Source organism: Mesitornis unicolor, unplaced genomic scaffold (genome assembly GCF_000695765.1).
Source record: "Mesitornis unicolor isolate BGI_N332 unplaced genomic scaffold, ASM69576v1 scaffold870, whole genome shotgun sequence".
In the NCBI taxonomy this organism is placed as follows: domain Eukaryota; kingdom Metazoa; phylum Chordata; class Aves; order Mesitornithiformes; family Mesitornithidae; genus Mesitornis; species Mesitornis unicolor.
The window spans coordinates 180,499-202,151 of record NW_010158772.1 but is presented as its reverse complement, the minus strand read 5'-3'; positions in this window follow the sequence as shown (position 1 = coordinate 202,151).

Sequence of the window (21,653 nt, the reverse complement as noted above, 5' to 3'; positions counted from 1 at the left end):
TTTACTTAGACTTCAGCTGTAGAGAGACCATTTGGCAACCATTTGGCTAATATTAGAGATTATAGTAATTGTTCTTCTTGAAGAGAAGACAAAATGTCATCTGAGGTGGATTGGAGCTGTTTTGTCATACCTTGGTTCTCTGAAGACAAGGGGAAAAAAAGGACAAAATGTGCACCAAAGAAGGAGCAGAGAGCATCAAGGACAGCAAAAATTGGCTTTGGTCTCTGAGACTGGCTCTTACTGGCAACAGTGCTTCCAGAAAATGACAGGCACTGCATACACTTTTCTTGGCCCTGTCAAGGGCTGGTGTCTTTGGACTGGCATTGGGCTGACTTGCTGGTAGCTCCCTTTTTAATGGTATGCTCAACATAGCAAGAAAAGCTGCTATCTTAGCCAAGCACACCAAATTCACACAAAAAGACACAGGCACGCCAAAAAGCACAAAAATGTATGTAAGAAAACCCACATCACACAGAAAAAAAAGGCAAAAAGAGAGTCTGGAAAAAGAATAAATAAGGATGGAGATGGAGAAGACCATAAAAAGAAGTTAGTTTAGAATTAGTTTAAGGAATTAATTCATTACACAATAGATCTTCACCAGAAGTTGTCCTGAGGCAAAAGAGGCATTGATGACTTCTGGATCGCTTTGACCCTTCCTTGGTTCAATGTCATCATTTTCCAGTATTAGGGAAAGTACGCTCCTACAGTGTTAGGGGTGCATCCTCTGATCAGGAGGTGTCCCCATCACGAACACTACTATCTGCTTACTTGTATTCTTGGTCTTAGTGTCTAATTATACTTCATTCCAATCAGCTTTCCAAACATAGGAAATGGTAGGTGGAGTAGCATGTCCACTCTTTATTTTGTTAGCTTGTTTCCCAGCACACCATTTTTATACCATTGATTTCTGGTCTTGTTTTCTCGTGCCTGATGCTCAGACCTCAGCAGAGTTCCAGGTCTTATCAGTTGGACAGCTCCTTGTTCTCCATGGCTTTTGCTGACTCCTGCGGTCAGTTTTGTGCAACAGACTGAATTGGATATATGTTACTTTAGAAAAAGTAGTTTCTTACTCACAGATTCTCAATTACTGTATAAAAGACTACAAAGTAAAAGAGCCCTACCAGATCTGAATATTCACAAGTTGCAGTCCAACATGCACACAGTCATAATGGGTCTATAGAGATTTAGAAGGAGCAGTCAGTGATACATGAATCTGTTTTAAACTGTAGTTTGTTGCATTAATTATCAAGTAAATAAAATGTATACTTGTATGCTTCCAGTACTCGAAGGTTGGAAGCTCTGAGCCTATGAATTCTCTTTATGTGTTGTCTGCATTGATGTAAGATCCAAAAGGCAGATCAGCTGCAACACAATGTACATATTTCTCAAAGAAAGCTACTGTGACCCAGAAGATCTCAAAGAATGAGATTGAGATGAGCATGGGAAATCTTTAAAGCTATCTGTCCTAACCTGTGATATATATTTATGAAATGCACAATGCTTAGGTGATATGGGCTGCTATTTCATTAGCTACACATTTTGAAAAGAGATTTTTCTTTGTCTTTTAAATAGCTCTTGTAAGAATAAAGAATATCATTACATCAAAGGAAATATTCATATAACCTGAAAGATCCGACATAAGCCCTCAAATGCCAGGCAACCCACAGACGATACTAGAATTCAGTGTCTACCTCTAGCCATAATGCAAATCAGTAAAAAGTTCCAACAAAATGTCATCTTTTATGCTGGAATTCTGTAACAAAAGGACCTGAAGGCAGACAAAGTGAGTATGCCCAGCTGATCACTTTTCACAACGGTAACATTGTCATTGAAATATTTTTTAAATGCCATGATTTGTTACCTCATAAGGCAGGGTTTGACACCTCTTGGAGAGACATCCATGCACTAAGAAATTCACTTCCACCCCGAAGATGGCCTTGGGATGTTCTTCCCTGTGGGAACCATCCTCACCTCCTTGACATTATCAAGCCCTCCTGCCACTATTACTTCTGCTGATGGGGGCAGTTTTGTAGTTCTTACATTGCCAGTCAGCTCCCCTAGCAAGGGTATGAAGGTGGCATTGAGTTTGGGATGCAGTCATGTCTTCTCAGCCTCTGGCTGTGTTAAGACTGAAGACTCTACTTAGTGCTACCAATTTGCTTTGGAGCAGAAGTGCAGTTTTGAAGCAAATGTGCAAATTATTGCTATGCATTACATACTGGTTGAAAAATCGACACAGTTCTCCAAAAAGACAGAGCAAGTACAAGAAATACAAGGCTCCTATTCATATATAGTGGACAAGCAGAACAGAGCATACAGTACTTTGGATGCTGGTCCTTATTTCTTTATGTGTATTTAGATTAACCTTCAATTCTATGAGAGAAAAGAATAAACTTGAATTCTTTTTTTTTGCTATTTTTTTAAAATGGAAGAACACATACCACCTGTAATAGAAATTCTAATAAGCTAATAATAAGCTATCAGGATTTTTTCTAACCATCAGTTTTTATGGTCTTGAGAGTTAAGTAACGAAGAAGGATCAATGTAGACAAAGAAATCAATATGCCTTGCATGCCCTGTTTCCTAAGTTCAAAACAAACTCTCAGAATGGTCTGTAATGCCTCCACTGTAGCCGTATTTTTTGAAAGCTGCAAAAAATCAGCCATGCAAAAAATGTTCTAAAAGAAAATGAACATAAAATTTCCCTCCCCCCCCCAAAAACAGCCAACCAAACAAGAAACAAAAAACCACAATCCACCCATGTATTTGTTTCCTTTGCGTCAGTCAGAAAAAGAGAGATTTGCATATGCTGTTTAGTCCAGCAGAGATTATTCTGGGACCAGTGATTAAAATTATTACAGACAAAAAGACTTCCACATGAAGAGATAGTGAAAATCTTGAAGCTGCTCAGGCTAGAGATTAAACAAATAACATGAAGCATGATAGAGGTATACTGAGCGACAAATAATATAGAGGAGGCAACTTGGGAACTCCTAATTACCTTTTCTTTATAACATATAACTAACTGCTAACACGGGATATATTTTTACCCAAAAGCACAGTTAAATGTGAAATTCATTGCTACTAGCTATCACTGAGGCCATTAGTTTAGCAAAATATGCTAAAAGGTTAGAGATGTCTATGTGCATTGAGAATGTCTATTGTTACCCTGGGTCAGCTTAAAAATACAACATATCATAAAGTCATACTCTTCCAAGAGGAAGCCAAATGCTAACATGTTTTTTGACTTTCCGTTTGTTCCAGTATTGTGTGTTACAGAGTTTTTGCATGTCCTCTGAAACCTCTATTACCAGCCACTGGTGGAGGCAGGAGCATGGGCAAGCAGTGTCAGGGTTCTGTGCTGGCTTAGTAGTGTTTGTACATCTCTGTAATGGAAATAAAACAAGGCTGCAGGGTCAAGAGGTCAGCCCTTCCCAAACACAGGATCAGTTATATCTCCAGTTTAGCCTGATTTAAAAGATGTTTGGGAATGGAGGTACAAGAACCTCCCCATGCAAGCTCCCACAGTGCTTGATGAGCCCAGTTCTTACAAGGTCTCCTTCATGTCTGACCCGATTCTTCCTCTCTGACAGACAGACCTCCTGCGTGGGCTGTCCTCCGTGGGTGCCGAGAGCGGGCCATGCCTTTCTTCTTCTCAACAGTCTTTCATGTGTTTGATGACTGTTACGACGCTGCCTCCTTAGTTCTTTCTTCTTTGGGCTAATTAACTGCAGGCTTTCCTCTGAAGTCACATTTTGAAGACCCCTAAGCTGCCTCATTGCTTGCCTCTGGCCTCTCTCCAGTTGGGCCACACACTGGTTGAAGCATAGTGTCCAAACCCAGATGCAACCCCACATGAAGCCTTCTCGCTACCAAGTGTAATGAGAAGGGCTGTTTCAGATGTCTTGCTTTTTCCCCGTTCGTACATCCCACTATGGCATTTCTTTTTCTTGTACCTGCAGGATATTTCTGAGTCTTGTTTAGTCTGTGATCCATTACAACTTCTGAGCCTTTTGCCTAGAAATGTAAGTTGCAAATTGCTTCCCCCTGGACATGTACATTTGATTAACCCAAAGAAAGTATATACCTCACTTTTCCCCTCTCAGGTTACATCCAGTGTCAAATAAGAAATGGGGTACCCATTTTCAATGACTAAATTTTGTAATATGCCATGTGAACAGGATAATACAAAGAGGATAATGGGTCACTTAAAGAGTTTTTGTTCATTCCTTTGCTAAGTGTAATTTAGCTTTCATTATTTATTACAATAGCAGATCATCTACTTGCAACATCCCATGCCAAAGTCTGAATTCTCTGTGACTGACGTTCTCATGACAACATTTAGCAGTATTGAAAAATTTGGTCGTGTGTGGATCTGCAAAATAGAAACCCTTTTGCAGTTTTTACAGAAGTCAGCAATAGTCTTATGAAAACATGTGATCTGACTAGTTAACTTCCCTCGGGACTTGATGATTATTGATCTTCCAGGAAAGATAAACTACAGAAATGAATCAAATCATTAAGTAACTGTTTTAACTCAAATATGAGCAAAGGTTTTGTCACTGATATTATAGTCATGTATAGAACAATAAATGTAAATTCTCAGATATGTTAATCTCATGTTAGATGCTGAGACTAAAAAACAAACATTGAAAATGTAAAGAAGGGGCTACCAAGACAATAATTTGGTAATTCTTAGTTTAATGTCTTGAGCTAAAATTTTCAGATGTTACACCATTCATTTTCTTTTGATAATTTCAAAATTTGGTTCTATTTGCTAATTTTATAGAGAAATGTTTTCACATACCCATAAAGAAGAGACACCTAAATTGCACATTTTCTTTCCAAATGACACAACTGTTTAAGCCATGAACTGTGTGAGATTTTTTCTTAGGTAAATATGCTGGCAAGAGTTCTGGTACAGCCACCATTGTATTGACATCAAGTTGCCTACATAAATAACTAGTTTTGCTTTTTGTGTGGAAGCTCTTATACTGATGCACCAGCAGAAAAACAGGGGTTCATACAGCCTTTACTAGCTTGTGAGGGTTAAAGCTTTCCAACCCCAATTGAAGAGATAAGCCCAAAGATAACCCACACACTCACTGGCTTTCAGTGCTAATCAGCCTGGTAATTAGCTCCCAGGACCCCTTCAAAACTCCCAGCCTCACATCTTGCCTCAGCGCCTTTGCTTCTCTGTTGGCTCTGATCATTTTCTGGCTCCAGCCTGGGAGGAAGAGCAGGAGCTCCTGCTTCCCTCCACGGGTAGGAGTGAAGCAGCTGGAGTCAGGCAGCTATTCCCTGGCCAAGACAAGACAGAAAGCCAACATCTCTCCTTTGGATTTCTTTATTCTTCCCAAAAGAAAGGTATAGAGCCAAAGAGGAGCCATACCCCTTTTTGAGTCATCCACTCATTCATCTATATGCTCTTACATTAGCACAGATAAGCTGCCTATCCTCAGTGTAGGCAGATGGCTACATTTCTGTTTAGGTTTTAAAACTGGGGAAATTTTTGATCGGGTCTTAAAATTTGAGCCCATACTTGGCAGGGTATGTTGCTGTTGCCGTTCATAGCTAGGGATTGTGCTCAGCAGTAGGGGAGAGGGGGTGTGACTGGGTGGAGATGTTCTTCTCTTTCTCTGCTTTATTCTCAGTTTCTGCTAATCTAGTGGCATTGATCTGCCACTATTAATAAAAGCAATTACCTCACTCATCTTCAGACAACAGTGCTGTTTGCTTTATTTTCTGTGAAAGCATTTTCCCTCTCCATACTCCCACTCACGTACACATGAAGACTATTAACACACCACAGCTATCTGATCACAGTCAGGACCTTGCAAGTTGATTTTACTTAATGGATCTTTAAGCACAGGAAAGTGTTATTATTTATTCAAAGTGAGTTGAATCTCTTGTTCTGAACATAAAGGTTCTTTCTAATTCTGCAATTCCTTCTTTGTTTATCTAAAGTTCAAAAGATGAAAAACAAAACAAACCTAACCTTTTCTTTCCTTTGTATTTAAAGCAACAGAACTTGCAAAACAGAAATCCCCACAAAACCAGTCCTGGCATATTACTTAGTCAGATGTTAGGCCTGCACTTAAGGAAAATATCTGTGAATCTCTGGCCTTGACAGGCCAGAAGTAATACATCCTGGCTGTTAAAGAGTCAGATGCCCCTCTGGGCAGAAAAAGATTGGCGTGTGCCAGCACTGAAATATCAACTCCGGGTAAATAGCACAGAGGTCTGTGGTCTCCACCTCTCTGGTGTCCTGTTATCTAAGCTGTTGATGAGCTTTGGTTGTATTTATCTTCAAAGTCTCCTTGGGAGTTTGGATGATGCCTTTACCCCCGTTTTCTGCCACCTTATTAGGAAAGTAGCAAATGTTAGCCATAAGTCATTTGAAGAGAAGGTGTGTTGTTTTCCAAAGGTCTCCATGGCCGTGTTTTGTTCTTATCTTCAGGCTGTGTATGATCCTCTGAGTGCACGGGAATGAAAGGAAATAGACACCAATTCCTCACAAAGTGTTTTCCTTGGTTACTCGCAGAAGATATCATGCAAAGAACTAGGCAACACATGTTAATCCACAGTTCCCTTAAAATCCTTCCTGGCCTTGTGTATGGGAAAAGGGCTCATAAATGCTTGGAGTGAAGATCTCAAATTATCATTCCAAGAAACTGACTGTCCTCTGTCAGGGATTCCTCTTAAAATGGGAGAAAAGCATCGAATAAGGCATTCAGTAGCCCAAAGGCAGGAGAGGAGGGGGATTTTCTTCCATTTGCATGTAACTTTCCTCTGAAAAATTACCACATAAAAAGAGCATCTTCTTGCTCAGGGGGTCTGACAAAATCCTGAGTTTCTTCTGCTGCTTTTCCCTTTATTTTGCCCTGCAGAGTCGATGCAGAAGCTGAGGTTTATATTCTATCATATGCATCATCCTCAGAAGTGTTTACTGAGAGCTAATTAGTCGCAACCTGCCTACTTGCAGTGAGGCCAATAGAGCTGTGTGAGGTTCAGCAGTGGCACAGTTTGGCCCATTAGCCATTCATGCTTGGTAGCTGTATAAAAGGCATTGCCGGTCCGGATCTACACACGGTTTGCAAGGTCTGCAGTCAGGAAACAAATATCCATTTTACTCTCAAGCTGAATGTATTTTATGCAGAAAATCAACATGAAATAATAAATGTAGACACTCACAATGTGATTTTTGCTGTAGCAGAACTTCCTAGAAAAACACCGCATTTTAACGCTCCCGATTACACCATGGGACATAAAGGTCTTGGAGTTCTTCACATGTAGATGTCTTTTTTTACTTTTGTTTTCTGAATTTAATCATGGCATTTTATCTACCATAGTATACATAGGCTTAATGTTTAATTCATTAGGTCCCCAAGGAAATCTGCAGGTTCTACACAAAGCCATGAAAATGTGCCTTTTCCATGCAGTCACCCTATTGTCAGGCCCACCTCAACACCTCTCCACAGCTAACATCTCTTGATTGGAGGAAAACAACATTAGGCCTCAGCTGTGATGTGACCATTGAGCTGTTTAAAGTTCCTCACTTCAGCACTTCAGAGTAATATTAAAATATGCAATCCCTGGTAATTGAGATGAGAATTAAGGGCAGACCTGTAAAGAAAAGGCAACCTGAGAATGGCAATATAATTATGAGTCTTCCCACTTCCCCAAAACATAAAGTACTGAATGTTCAGCGGTGGCACAGGCACTGCAGGATGCAGAAGAAGGAGGGAAAAGAGAGCATTTGGCAAAAGCAAACTAAATCTATTTCAACCTGTGAAAGCTGCCACTGCAGGCCAAAGCTGAGGAGCACAATTAACACTTGGGATCCCTTGTCCTCACAGCTGTATGAGTGCCAGAATGGTCCCCTGCACCTGCCTGTTTTATCTCTGCTTTGGGGCTCAGCTCAGTCCAGGATGGGCATGGCTGTGCCTGCACCTTCACCCCCATCCAGGTGTTCAGCTGGGTCCTGGCGGGGTCATGGACCACCCCAGGTACCTGGAGGGGTCTGTGCTGCTGAACTTGCACACCCAGGCCATGACAAACACAGCCTGCTGGGACCTCACTGGGATGCTGGGGAAAAAAGGAGGCTGCTAAAAAGACCCAGACCAACAGAAAGGCAGACCATGAGGAGAAAGAGGAACCATGGCCAAACAGCCCAGGAGAAGAAGAGATAAAAAGACAAAGGAATTGGTCATGGGTGACTACCCTAGACCTGTTTCTCATGTTGCCAGTGCCTCCTTGCATCTGCAGTCTACTGAAACCTATTTGCAGCTCTGTCCCTTCACAGATACACCATAGTCAAGCCTCTTTAAGGCTGAGCCACTCTGTAAGACTTCAGAAAAAAAAATGAATGAGTAGAGTGTTCCCCATTGCTACTTTGCTTAAAAAAAAACCACCTACAATGACTTCAGTCTTGTGACAGTCGTTCCTTCCTCAGCTGGCTCCTTTGAGTTCTTTTCTCACCCACTTCTGTTCCCCTTTCTGCTTCTTTTATGTGATATTTTTGCTAGGGAAGCCATGAAAAGGAAAAGCAATAAATACAGTGTGTTCAACCATTGCCAAAAGCTGGAGTCACTTCACAGAGACAGAGGGATTCAGGGTTTACTGTGTAATCCCGAACATGTGAAAATTGAAACAGGTCATTGTGGAGCTTAGATCACAAGATGCATTGCTACAGACTGTTTGGGTTTTGTGTCTTGGCAGTCAAAAGAAATCTTTATTATGTTATTATCAATTAAAAATTGCAGGATGTCATGTCTAAATAATCTAGTGTGTTGGATTAGAAGCAGCTTGATTTCATTGCTCAGGACCAATTTATGATAGTCTTAAATAAGCTTTCTTTAACAGGTGTTGCTGCTGTAGATCACATGCCTCAGTTTACTTGCTGAAGAATACAATTAAATGAACACAGAGCTGGTTGTGACTCACATATAATGAAATGAAAACAGTATCATCGTCATTAAACAGCAAACAAAGCTATTGATTCCTTGCATTACGCTGTCAGGTTTAATTCAATTGCATTTTGTCCTCCTTTCAGTCCTTAATTACACAGTTCATGCTGAATCCTCATTTTAACACACAGAATGGAATGATGCCTTACCTGCTTACCATCTAAAACGCAGATCTACTGAGCCCCAATGTATCTTTGTTGGACTTTAATTAAAGACAAACGTTCACAGCATCTGATGAAGGCAGGTATTTCAGTCCTGAGACTGTTTGGGGGTGGCGAGACCATGCTTTGTGCACAAGGTCAGCGCTGTTAGGCCGTGGCTGGCTCTTTCTGCCCACCCCCAAGCGAATGCACCAACAGCACCCTCTATTTAGCTTGCAAAGATAAACCAGGTTGCTAACACATGGCTTGTAGAGCTGGAGCAAAGGAGAGGAGGGCAGGAAAATGCTGCGGCAGTCAAAATGTGAAAGAAAAATCCCAAACGATTTTGTGGTCTGGTCAAAGGGGCGGTGGGGAGCAGGGTGTGAAGGATGGAGAGCTGGGTGAGGGAGAGGAGCAACTCTCCAAGTCCTTTGTACCAATGGCAGGTATAGAGAGTATTGAAAAGGAACATGTGGATGCTGGGAGCCCTTCATTATAGGATGTGCTGTGCCCCAGATGCACTGGTGTTGTGGGTTGGGCTGCTGGTTGCTTACAAAGGCAGGGACGTACTGTACCATTTCTGGCAAACAGAGCAATCTGAATAGTGGGAAAAGAGGGGGAGTTTTTGTTGATTTTTTTAAACAACAACCACACATATCAGCTGAATAGCATATTCACTGGATAGTGTTCAAGCAGCACTTTTCTCTGCTTGTGGCCGGTTTGCAATACATGTATTCATGCTGAGGGCTACCTTATTCTGTGAGCTATTCATGAAGTACTTTCTTAATATGCATCAATGGCAAATTTGGTCATGGTTGAGTAGCTGTGCTAGGAACAGTCTAGACTGATGCTTTTTGTTTCCACTTCTGATTTTCTGATGAATATGGCCCATGACTTATAGACCGGTACTGCTCCCTTTCCTCAGACCTTCCAAAGAAATCTCCCGTGGCTCCAGCTACCACAACGCTGACTTCACGGGACTGCTCGTTGACTTCGCTCCTGTTAGCAGCAAGCCAGGGAGTCAGAGTGCACAGCAGGCAGCGAGCACTGATTATTTTAGAGGTGACGTGTCTGAATGATGTTTCTCTTCTGCCCAGATTCACAGGGATTTCCAACACCGTTACGGGAGTGTGTGAGCCCCCTTCACGAGAACTGGGGAATCATTCTTTCTGCTCCACCAGATGAGCATATCATAAAAGGAGGAGATTAGAATAAATGCTCTGGCATAAACTTAAGCAAACCATACCTGCCAGCATCTTAATTAAAGACAGGAGGTACCAGATCAAGTGAACTTGTGAAAATATTGAAAATATTTTGTGGGCAAAAAATGTCAGGAAAGAACCTCATGGTGTTCTTTTCCTTATGAGGTCCTAGACTCTCTGCTTCTCATGCTCTCTGCAACAGCTGCTTAGACTTTGGAAAACAATCTGCCTTCCCTCTTTCTACCCCACCAGTTTGTTTCTCACAAGAAAGAGCCAATTGAAATACTAGGAAAGTTGATGCTGAAGTGCTGTTCTCACTCGAGGTGTTTTTTAAAAGAATATTTCTACTCTCAGGAAAACTATGATTGTCTGATTGCTACTTGGGCTTATTTTTTGAGGTGCCCTGCACCGCTTTATGTAAAGACCCTCAAGGCAGTGGAACTGTCTTCAGCTGCAACAGAGCTCAGAGAATTGTCTGTTAATGTGTAGCCATGAACAAACTGCAGTGAAAAGTTAGGGTTGTTTGAGACTCCTCCAGTCTTCTGAGGATACCACTGCTGAATCTCACAAAGCTGAGTTTCAGCCTCAGCTTCATAATGATCTGAAGTTACTTTTCCCTGAAAAGATGAATATTGATATTTGTTATCAGTTGTCATCGCTGCTGTTTTAAGCTTCACCAACAGGCTAAAAGAACCTGGCATAAAATGCTTCTAAATTCCATTTCATATCCTGTACAGGTCTGTGTGGGCATTGTGGAGCCTGCTTCCATTCTCTAAACATATTTTTTATTCTGTCTGTCATGCTGAAAATGCAAAACAGAAAAGAAATGTTGATTTGGAATCTGCTTTTTGAATGTAGGAAGTTTAGATCTATGTAGGTTTAACTTTCCTGCAGGATTATAACACTGCATAAGAGTTTGATGAAATTAATACTACTGGGTCCATCACCTCAGTGATTTCCTGCAAAAGCACACAGGTATAATTAAGCTCATATTCCTCTCCTATACTGGCAGGATATTCCTAACTCTATAGATATTTTCTTGAACATCTGTGAGAAAAAAGGAAACAGCTGCAACAAAAAAAAACCCTAATGCTTTGAACTGCTTTATAGCTTTAAGGTCTTTCCTTTTGGTTGTTACACACTCTCCTTTTCTCCAATTTTCATCTCCTTCCTCCTCCCTCATTTTGCTTTTCTGTTGCAGTATGCTATATGCTGAATTAACTAAAAGCAATTATTTGAAAACTTATAGATTCAGGTGATACATCCAGCAACACCAAATGGGAATTTCCCTAAGTAGGATTGTTTGCAGCTTGTTTACTGCTGTTTGGAGCTGCTTCAGATGATCTTTTCCCATCATCTGCCCAGGAATGGTTGCAGTAAAGTGAGATGGTCTTGTGAGAGATGGAGCTTCCAAATTCCCTGCTCCATCAGAGGAGCCCTCACCCACCATGGCTGCAGAGGGTGCTTGGCTGCTTGTGAGGCAGAACCTCCAGGCAATAGCACTGGAAGCAGCAAATTGTTTGGGCTTTTTTTTTTTTTCACCTGGTTCTCCAACTCAGTGAATCATTAATATGGTTTAGAATGGAAATGAAAATGCCACAAAAGAGCATCTCATTGCAGGATGTCTGTAAAGATATATAAAAGGATCTTTTCATGGGTAATTATTCAAACCACTTCATATAACTGTCACCATTAAAAGGTCACTAACTTTTACCGCACAGGGATTGCTGAAGATGCAGTGTTGGCGCCATCTTCTAAAACTAGGGGATGTATTCTAGCGTCACTCATCGCCACCTGTGGTACTGGTTTTATCCTCATTTAACTCAGATCAATTCAACTCAGCTCAACTTTATTATGCAGAGAGCATCAAGGTAACGACTGTGACTGGCAGAGTACAACCTCATAACAAATAGCAGCTCTTTCCTTGAAAAACTTTCACTCACACAATGATAGACAGACCATATCTCAGGCACGTCATCTTTTTACTGGTAATAATTGCAATTACAACCTACAGTGTTCTTGCTATATTTCATTTCAGATTTTAATTGCATACTATCATTCTCATTCCAGATTAAGATCCCAGTGCATATTTTAAGCTGTCTGTAAATACACATTATGAAGATGACATCCATTACACAACCATGCAAGCAGCATATATGTGGCACATTAAAGAAGCAGATAGACTTTTAGAAGAGCTTTCTCTCAACCCAAATGCATGCATATACGAAGTTTCTGTGAAAAAGAAGTCCTTTGGGTATGTCGCACATAATCCTCTTCTTTATACACTGTAACATCTCTGTCAAATAGGGTTGAAATTGGCTAAATGGATTCCAGTTTTATTAGATGAGGACTGACAGGCAGAAAGAAACTACTGTGCACCCGTTTCTTTGGGAAATCCAGCTAAACCTCATTTATTCTCAAGGTTGATGATACAAGTGGTATTACTCCCAGGAATGTGATATGCAGCTGTATTTTGAGGCTGCAAAAAATGGCAGGCTACACAGATGCTGTCTATCAGAGGCTGCTCTCCTGCTGGAAGAGTAGTTCTGGGCATCCCTGAGTCTTTTGAAGATCTGCAGAGCCTAGGGAGGTTGTACAGGGGCACAGTGGATGCCAACAAACATTGTATGCCCTCCTTAGAGTCAGACATCTGTGCCCCTGTTGCACTGTAAGTCAAATGAACTGTGACACTCAGTAAAAGACAAAAGAAAGGAACATTTATGTCTGGACTGGAGAGATGTTGAAGGTTTGGGAGTCCAGAGGAAGATGCAGAAAAAAAGCTGCATGAAAACCTGATCTTGTTTGGAGTGGGAATTCAAGGGAGATTTGGAGAAACCAAGAACAGGATGCAAGAGTCTACCTTAGTGCAATAGTAGGCAGGGCAGAAGTGGCCCCAGAGGGTGGAAGATGAGCACGGAGCTTCCTTCCTTGGCCAAAGAGAAAAATTTTCCCTATGGTTACTCTCCAGAACAGTGACTGTGTGTTTGCACAGACCAGAGTAGGCTGCGTCTAGTGTCTGCAAGACAGCCTGAGAAAACCTGCTATTCTTTACCCTTTTCTTATTCTACTCCTCTGCTTATCCTGCCCACGTCCCCAACAGCCAACAGTAAAGACAAAAAAATAGAAGAGAGACAAAAAAAAAGAAACGGAAAAAAATGTTTGAGGATTTCATTTATAATAGGAAGCCTGGAGGAAAGTGTTTGTTTCAACTGAAAATTACTCCCACAAATATATGTTATACTGTGGGAGAATTATGTTTTCCAATCACATTAACTGGAGATTAAAATGCCCTAACATGCCTGCCAACTTTTTCACAACCAGTTGTCTGCTAGCATACCATCTTAAGCACATCACAGCCTGAACCATGGTCAGTGAATGTGTCTATGGAGGCTTCATTTGGGAGCTGCCAGTGCTGAGGGCACTTAAAGAAGTGCACAATTATTAATCCAAGTATCTAATTACAAATAGGTTTTGGTATTTTATTCTAGTGGTTGTGCTCAAGTTTCAGTAGCATTGGAGTTGTGGGGTTTTTTTGTACTGTAGCCTATGTTTCAATAGATAATGTAGAAATTAGTGCAGTGTTCATTATTAGTGATTATTCCTTTCTGGGAATGCTTGTTGAATGGGCCTTTCTCCTGCACCCATAATGGGCAGCTGATTGGTGCTGATTTAATGATGTATAGCGTCTTATCTCCTGATGAGACTGGAGCTCACAAGAAGTGCCAGGGATGAGCCTTTTGAGAAGCTGACATGGGCTGCATATTTCATGTACTGCTGGAGAGTGCAGGCAGGCTGCGTAGTGATCAAACCCCAGATGATGTACATATCTACGATTTCCCTGTGTAACGAAAATCCTGTCATCTGTTGACATAAAAGACATGAGATAACGGCTCTGCGACCCTACATAGTTCTTCAGTCTGGACAGATGAGACAAATCTAAATAATTGAGCATGAGCTCCTCTGATTTTCTTCATGTTAATGCAGTGTCATAGCCAAAACATAAAATGGTTTTGAACTTACTGCACTCATCTCCCCCTTGCAGTGATCACTGTGTTTTCCAGTCACCATTAATGAAAAGGCCAGCAAGGTAAATGTTGGATTTATACAGGGTACTACAGATAAGGCCAGCAGCAGCTTTCTGCTCTGCCTTTTTTACCACATGTCTTTGGGAAAATGTTTCCTCTTTGACACAAAGATGTTGGGGTAGCTAAAAAATATATGCCCGTGTACATCTAGGTACAGAAGCATACTCATGCATATACACACACACATTTCCACTAGCAATAGGATTGCATCCAACACCTTTTCTCACCTCGCTGCTCACAGCCTGTAGTCCATCATTTCACTTCAACCTTGGGCTTTGTCAGTCTTGTGAGGAAAGAAGCTTCCAGCATTAATGGCACTTTATGGAGTGGGAAGCTCCTAGCTGCCTCCCATTTGAAACTGGGAACAGGCAGTCATTTAGTCTGTTGTGATTACCACTGCAGAATATTCCTTTTTACAACTTAATCTTATTTCCTTTTAATAGCGTCTGCTGGTAGAATTTAGAAAAAGTGAAACAACAGCAGAGCGCTCACCAGCACATTCATAACAACTTAATACCTGGGCTTTTTTATTGCTAGCCCTATTTAAAATTACTGCAGTTTGTATTGAATTTACCTGAGATTCACAACATCATTTCCAACTTGCTATCTGATTTTGAGTATTTTTTATCTTTCAAGCTTTATTTGTTAATGCATTTTTCTATAATTACACCATGATCGCTCCTAAGTGCGCAGTTTACATTGAACAGAGCCATTAAGTGTTTGTTACTGCCAGTAGTTGATTGTTTCACACAGTTGTGCAGGAATCTTTGTATTTAGACCCAAAACAGCTTTATAGGGCAAAAATATATTGAGCTGCAGGAATTTCCAGTCACTATTTTTGTTGATATCCATGGCTAATCAGGCTGGACAGCCTACAGGGTAGTTGGGAAGTCATTGTTAAGCAGTTCTATGCTCAGTAGAGATCTAAGTATCCTTGCTGTGCATATGGTGATGTGCTTTAGTGGCTGGCTTTGAATTGTGCTCTGTCTGATGCAAAGACTTCATGGCACACTAGAAGCTATCAGCAGTGCATATTTTTGAACTCTTTGTTGCTTCGTTCTCTAAACTCATCTCTTGGTGAGGAAGGCATTTTATATTCACAAAATTTGATCTTGATCTTACCTCTTTGGTGAAATTCATCTGAGTTTTGCACCAAATTTAAATGAAAAACTACAGCTTTTTAACATGTTTACAGCTCAATGGGGTGCATTATAGTTTGAGGAAAACATTAGTATGTGTAGTACTACTAGTGATGAATAATTAACATACAGTTGTAACACCTTTCATTTTTATAGATTTGATATGCATGAATCATACCCTTTTTCCCTAGATCACATCTGGAATAAAACAGAGCAGCAGTTAGAGGATGTACGCTCTCAAGTAGACCAGGGTAGGAACTGAAGGCAACTGCTACACAGAGATGAAACAACAGAGGGAATTTAGTTAGGCAGAAAGTATTAGCAGGAATCAAGCACCTAGTGGTGGAGCTTTGCACAGTGCCTTACACATGTAATTACCTGAATTGGAATTTGGAAAGGACACAGAAGACTTCACCTCTGCTCTTGCTGAAACGACTACTGCATCTTTTAATAGCCTCATGTAAGAAAGAGCTTATTTTAATGTCCTGTTCTGAAGAAAGAACATGCCATCTGCAGAATTAGCAAGAAGCATCTGTGGCAAGTGACCATTCCTTAGAGATTTCCCACTCACATCATTTTTCATCCCTTCCCTAGCTTTTAAAAGTCCCAGGAATCATAATGCAGAGTGACATTAGTGCTTAAAAGCTACTGCAGGATGCCTCTAGGAAGAGGTCTACTTCTATTTGGGCTCTGTAAGTTTGCTGAATCAGGAAAAAAAAGTTTTATGCATGTATGAAGAGAAAACCTGAGCAGCCACAGTGTCAAGATCAACAGGGTGTCATTTCTGCCTCAGTACATTCACAGCAAAACAGGAGGTCCTCAACAGACAGGAGAGGGGATTAGGTCGTCCAATCAAGGAAAAGCTAAGCATCTTTGGCCTAGCGTTCAAAACTAATTGATTTGGAGCTGCAGAGGGGAAGAAGACTTTGGATTCACTTGCAACCAAGACAAGCCCAAAGTGCTGACAAATTTAGGAGTTGTGTGGAGCAGCTGACTGAGGGAAGCAACACTGTCACAGGAGCGGGAGCACTGCCACTCTCCTGCGCCCCTTGCTCTTGTGCTGATGGCTGGGGCTCTCCAGCTGGCCAGGTTACCCTGCTCCAATACAAATGGAGCCCCTTTACCTGTGCATTTGCCTTTGTCCCTAGGTTTTGAAGGGAGACACTGTGCAAGAAATTATCTGGGCCATCAGTAATGAGGAGAAGGGGGAAAGGGGTGAGCCAGGAGCTGACTCCTCTCTCCCTTGTCTCTTCTGGCATGGCTGGTGATGCTGCCTGGTCGCAGGGGCACCTAACACCTCCTCCCAGCTGGAGGAAAAGCCCCTGCTCAGGGAACCCTCCTGTATTGCCATCCACCTTCAAAGATGGGGAACAGTGGGGCAGCCACCGCCTCACCAGCACAAACCTGCTTTTGGCTACTGCTGCACTCACTATGAATGCAGCAAGGCTTTTTGAGATTTCAGGCGTGGTGAGATGATGGAGGGCTAACAGACTTAAAGTTAAGCATGGCTGTTTTAGGAAAGTTCTGTTCCCTGCCCAGCCTTGTGGCCAGGTGGGAAGGCCCCTCACACCTTTTGAAGCAGCCAGTTTTGTCCCTGTTTAAAGAAGCAGGCCAGGCAGATTCAGTGCCACAAGAAGTGGCACTGAAAGTCAGTCCTCTGTTCCTAAGGCTGTGAAGAGACATCACCAGTGGGCAGGCAGGTGGGTGCTAATTCCTCCCATGAGCTCTGCTTTATGTTGGCAATTGCTTCAGAGGTCATCCTTGACTTCATCCCAACATGCAGTTACTCTCTGAACTTTATCTTTCTGCAGAAGTTTACTTTCTAGTTTTGCATTTTTCTATTTATAAAGAGAAAGGACAATTATATCCCATATTCAGATTTTTCCAGCATGACACTAATTAAAGCCAGTGACAGTCTAGCCCATTTTATAGACATGAAATCCCCTTTACTGATGCTTCCTAAGAGAGGTTTCTAGACTACAAATAATGACTGAAATTGATCTTACTTGCTTTGCAGGAATGTAGGTTTTATTGACGCTGATCTGTTTTCAAGACAGAAAGAGAGAAGCTGAGTTCTGTTTGGGCTCTAAAAATACTTCTCCTCAATGTCAGCATTTGTCCATTGGACGATTACAAGCCCATATCTGCCCCAATCAAAAAGAATAGCTAGAAATGAGAATGTATGGGACTAAAATGCAGCAGAGTCTCTGAAGAGCATGCTTTTGAAAAAGTTGAATTCACAGGCTTACGACTATAAAAAAGTCAATTCAGAATGGATTTGCCATTCCAGTTTTGCTGACCATTCACAATTTTTAGAACGGAAGATCACACCGTAAAACTTGCGCTTTGCTAATTTTTTTCTTGAGTACCTAATGGAAAATGAAACTATTATGGATTTTGCATATCTTCCTCCAGAGACATTTAAAAATGATCGAAAATTATAGCATCCTTTTAGGTAATTAGTTTAGTTATGGGCTGTTTAAGAAACACAATTGCTTATTTAAGATTTACAAGTTACAAGAGTTACTGAGGTCAAAGGGCTGCTGTCAGGATTGACAATGCAAATTGAAAATGTGACTTTGCATTTTACTTTTTTTCAATTCCTCTGTTTTTTTTCATAATGCTTTTACTACCCTTTTGCTTTTTGTGTGTGATATTAAAATGAACTCATCTGTATAAAAGACAAAAGCAAGATCCTAGTGCTTTCTTGTGCTAACACTTGTCCCAAGTTATACACCAAGTATTCTACACCTCAACATTGACGTGGCCTCACCTCAAGTACACTGTGGAGTTGTGGGCTCCACAACATAAGAAGGATATAAAGATATTAGAACTTATCCAAGTGAGGGTAACAAAGATGGTGAAAGGACTAGAGGGAATCACTTTTGAGGAGTCATTTATCTTACCTATAGATGTTGCATCCAGTTCCAGTAATCTGAAGTTACATCCTCTGGCTTTCATTAATGACTGTGTCACAACCTCCTTCTTAGTTTCGTGATGTGGAGCAGGAACATGAGAGCTTGAGAGAACAAGAGAAGAAAAGCTGACAGCACCAAGAACTGCTGGAATTTTTTTCTCCTGTTTTTCTCACTGCCTGTGAGGCTGGGAGAGGCTGTCTGAGGCAGAGTGGTTGTTGAGAAGAGGGTAACAAAGATGGTGAAAGGACTAGAGGGAATCACTTTTGAGGAGTCATTTATCTTACCTATAGATGTTGCATCCAGTTCCAGTAATCTGAAGTTACATCCTCTGGCTTTCATTAATGACTGTGTCACAACCTCCTTCTTAGTTTCGTGATGTGGAGCAGGAACATGAGAGCTTGAGAGAACAAGAGAAGAAAAGCTGACAGCACCAAGAACTGGGAGAGGCTGTCTGAGGCAGAGTGGTAGTTGAGAAGATAGTTTACAGTGAATGATGATGACTTTTTAGAGCTTGACTGACAAAAGTATGTTGAAAGGTGTTTGACATGTTCTCGTTTGATAGCAGTAATCATGTTGGTCAAGAGAAGATCCCAATATTTCTCATTGACATTCAGCAGCCCCAAGAATTAAGAGTCCCTTTCAGATCTGATGGTTCACATTTCTGTCTGTCAAAGAATTCATTTCCTTTGCGTGGTTTCAAATCTGTCTTTGCCTGAAGAAAGGACTTTGAACTCACTTTATCTCATCTGCAAAGGAAGATGACAGCTCTTTCCTATAGAAAATATGTGTCTGATAAATATATCATCTCTTAAAACACCCTCTTCAGCCCCAGACTTCCAAATACTCACCACAGAGACAGGGCAGATCTCTAGCCCATTGCTCTGTCAAGGGTTAAGACTGTACTTTGTCATACTTGCCTATAGACTAATGCACAAGGTGTACATGGTAGGGGATGAGGAGGGGGAAGGAGCTCTGTATGTGTGTGAGGAGTATCCAGAATTCGTTGTACACTTCATTTCTTTTTTTCAAAATATGCCACATCTGTCCTTTTTACACGCTGCAGTCCACTCCACTTTCCTGGGCTGGCCAGTCCCACTCCAGCATGATCAGAAAGACTCCTTTATTCATCTCTGATGGTGACTAGATGGACTGCTCTTAACCTCCCTACTCACTTTTGTTCTGTGTCAGGTCAGAAGGAGTCCATGTAGCACAACATCACCTCGCGCCTCAAAGCAGTGTCCTGCCGCTGCTGTCTACAACATGACTTCACACAAGCTGTATCCAATCTATTTCTACGCTGCATTGTCACAACTTAAAATTGGTCTTGTTCCTCCATTTTCAAGCTGAAAAGAGAGAGGAACAGATAAGCCCCAGTTTAATTTGTTCTGGCAATTATTGGAAATCTCCCACAGAGAGGAGGAGCCCTTGCCTATCGGTGCGGAATGACATACAGCCATACGGGCCCAGACAAAAGGAGACCCCGCTTTTCTGCAAGTCTATTCAGGCATGTATAGACATATTGGATGAGGTACCAACCCATTCGCATCTTAATGGGGAAAAAAGAGAGACGAGGGCCTAAAAAAAAAAATTAAAAAGAAAGAAAAGAATAAAAAACTGTCAAGTGAGAACTGGCATTGACGGCTTGAAAACAAACTGTGCACTGGTGAAGAGAGAGGGAGGAAACTCTTTTGACTGTCTAGTCCAGTAGATAACTACACTGCTGCTGTATGTGTTTTAGAAGTACCAGAATAATTCTGTTATTATAGATAAAGGTTACTGTAAGATTGATTTGGAAATGAGAATTGAAGATAAGTGTGTTTTGGAGCTGGAGTACAAGCTAAGCTTCTTTTTTTTTTTTTCCTCTTTCTGTCCCTCTCTTCCTCTCCCTCTATTTTTGCAAATCGGGATTCAACATTACTTCAACCCAAATGAAACTGTTATGATAAAACACTTCTGAGAAGCATTTTAAAATATAATTTCCTGCAAAATGAGTGTGTAAGTTTATTAAAAATATCAAAGTGTTAGTCAAAAGGTGAAAGAAATATATTACATGATTATAGAGGAAGAAAGAGGTTATTTAAGAAATAGCTGAAATGGCAGTTCTTTTTAAATTGTCATGTGGATGCTTTTAAAATGCAATGACAATGGCAGCTATTCTTTAAGGCTTTTTCCTTAGACTCTGCTTCTCAGCTGAGGGAAAAAGTGTTTGTGGAGCAAATCACTTCAAATTCTAGGTAGATTTTTTTTCCCTTCCTTTGGATTAATTTTCTCAATTTATCCCTTTAACAATGCTTAATAATAATTCTTATGGCCATCTGACTTGTCTACACTGAAAACAGCTGACAGGAATAAATGTCAAAGTTTGGTCACTGACATCCCAGAAATGATTTCTCATTATGTTAATAACATGTTACAGAAGAAGAGCCGTAATGTAAACTTAGAAAACAACAGACGTCTCCCCCCCCGCTCCTTGTTTTTAAGGAAACTGTCGGGACTGATACAAAGCTCATTGCATTGATTGAAAATGCTTTTGCTAGCTTTGCTGTATTTGGAGCTGATGCATTGTTTATAGGGATTATAACCTCTGCTATTGTTTGTATCTGCAACAAAAATTTTATAATGCACAAAGCTAACAAATATCAGCTTTCTTTTTCGTAATGGTGATTTCTTGCAGGATGATTAGAAAATGATTAGACCAGTGCTCTAGTTAGACTAGTTAAAAAACTAAGTTTAAAAACAAAAAATATGCTGCCAGATAGTTAGAAAATGCATGGGAAATTAGTTCTTATTGCAATTAGTAGCCATTGTGTTTGAGCATTAATAGCCTGGGGCAGACATAATAAACCAGTTCCTAACTGTTGGTAATGACAGATTTCTCAGGAATTATTACTTAATTAACAATAATTTGAAAGGGTGGTTCAGATGAGATGAAGCATTCATTTATATGGCATATCTAAACGATATCAGATCAAAAGAGCGCGTAGCCTGTTAACGTTTCTCTTGGTCCTTTGGTTTCATTTGTGTATGCCTGCCTGCCTACATAAAATATCATTTTTGCATCCAAGTTGTTTTCTTTGTGGATCTATATAGTGGTAACTGGTTTTCCCTTGGATATTTGCGCATTGTTTTCTCATCATATGGTGTCTTCTGGGTCTGTGCAGACGATGATTTTAATTAGAAATGCTAACTTGATCAAGAAA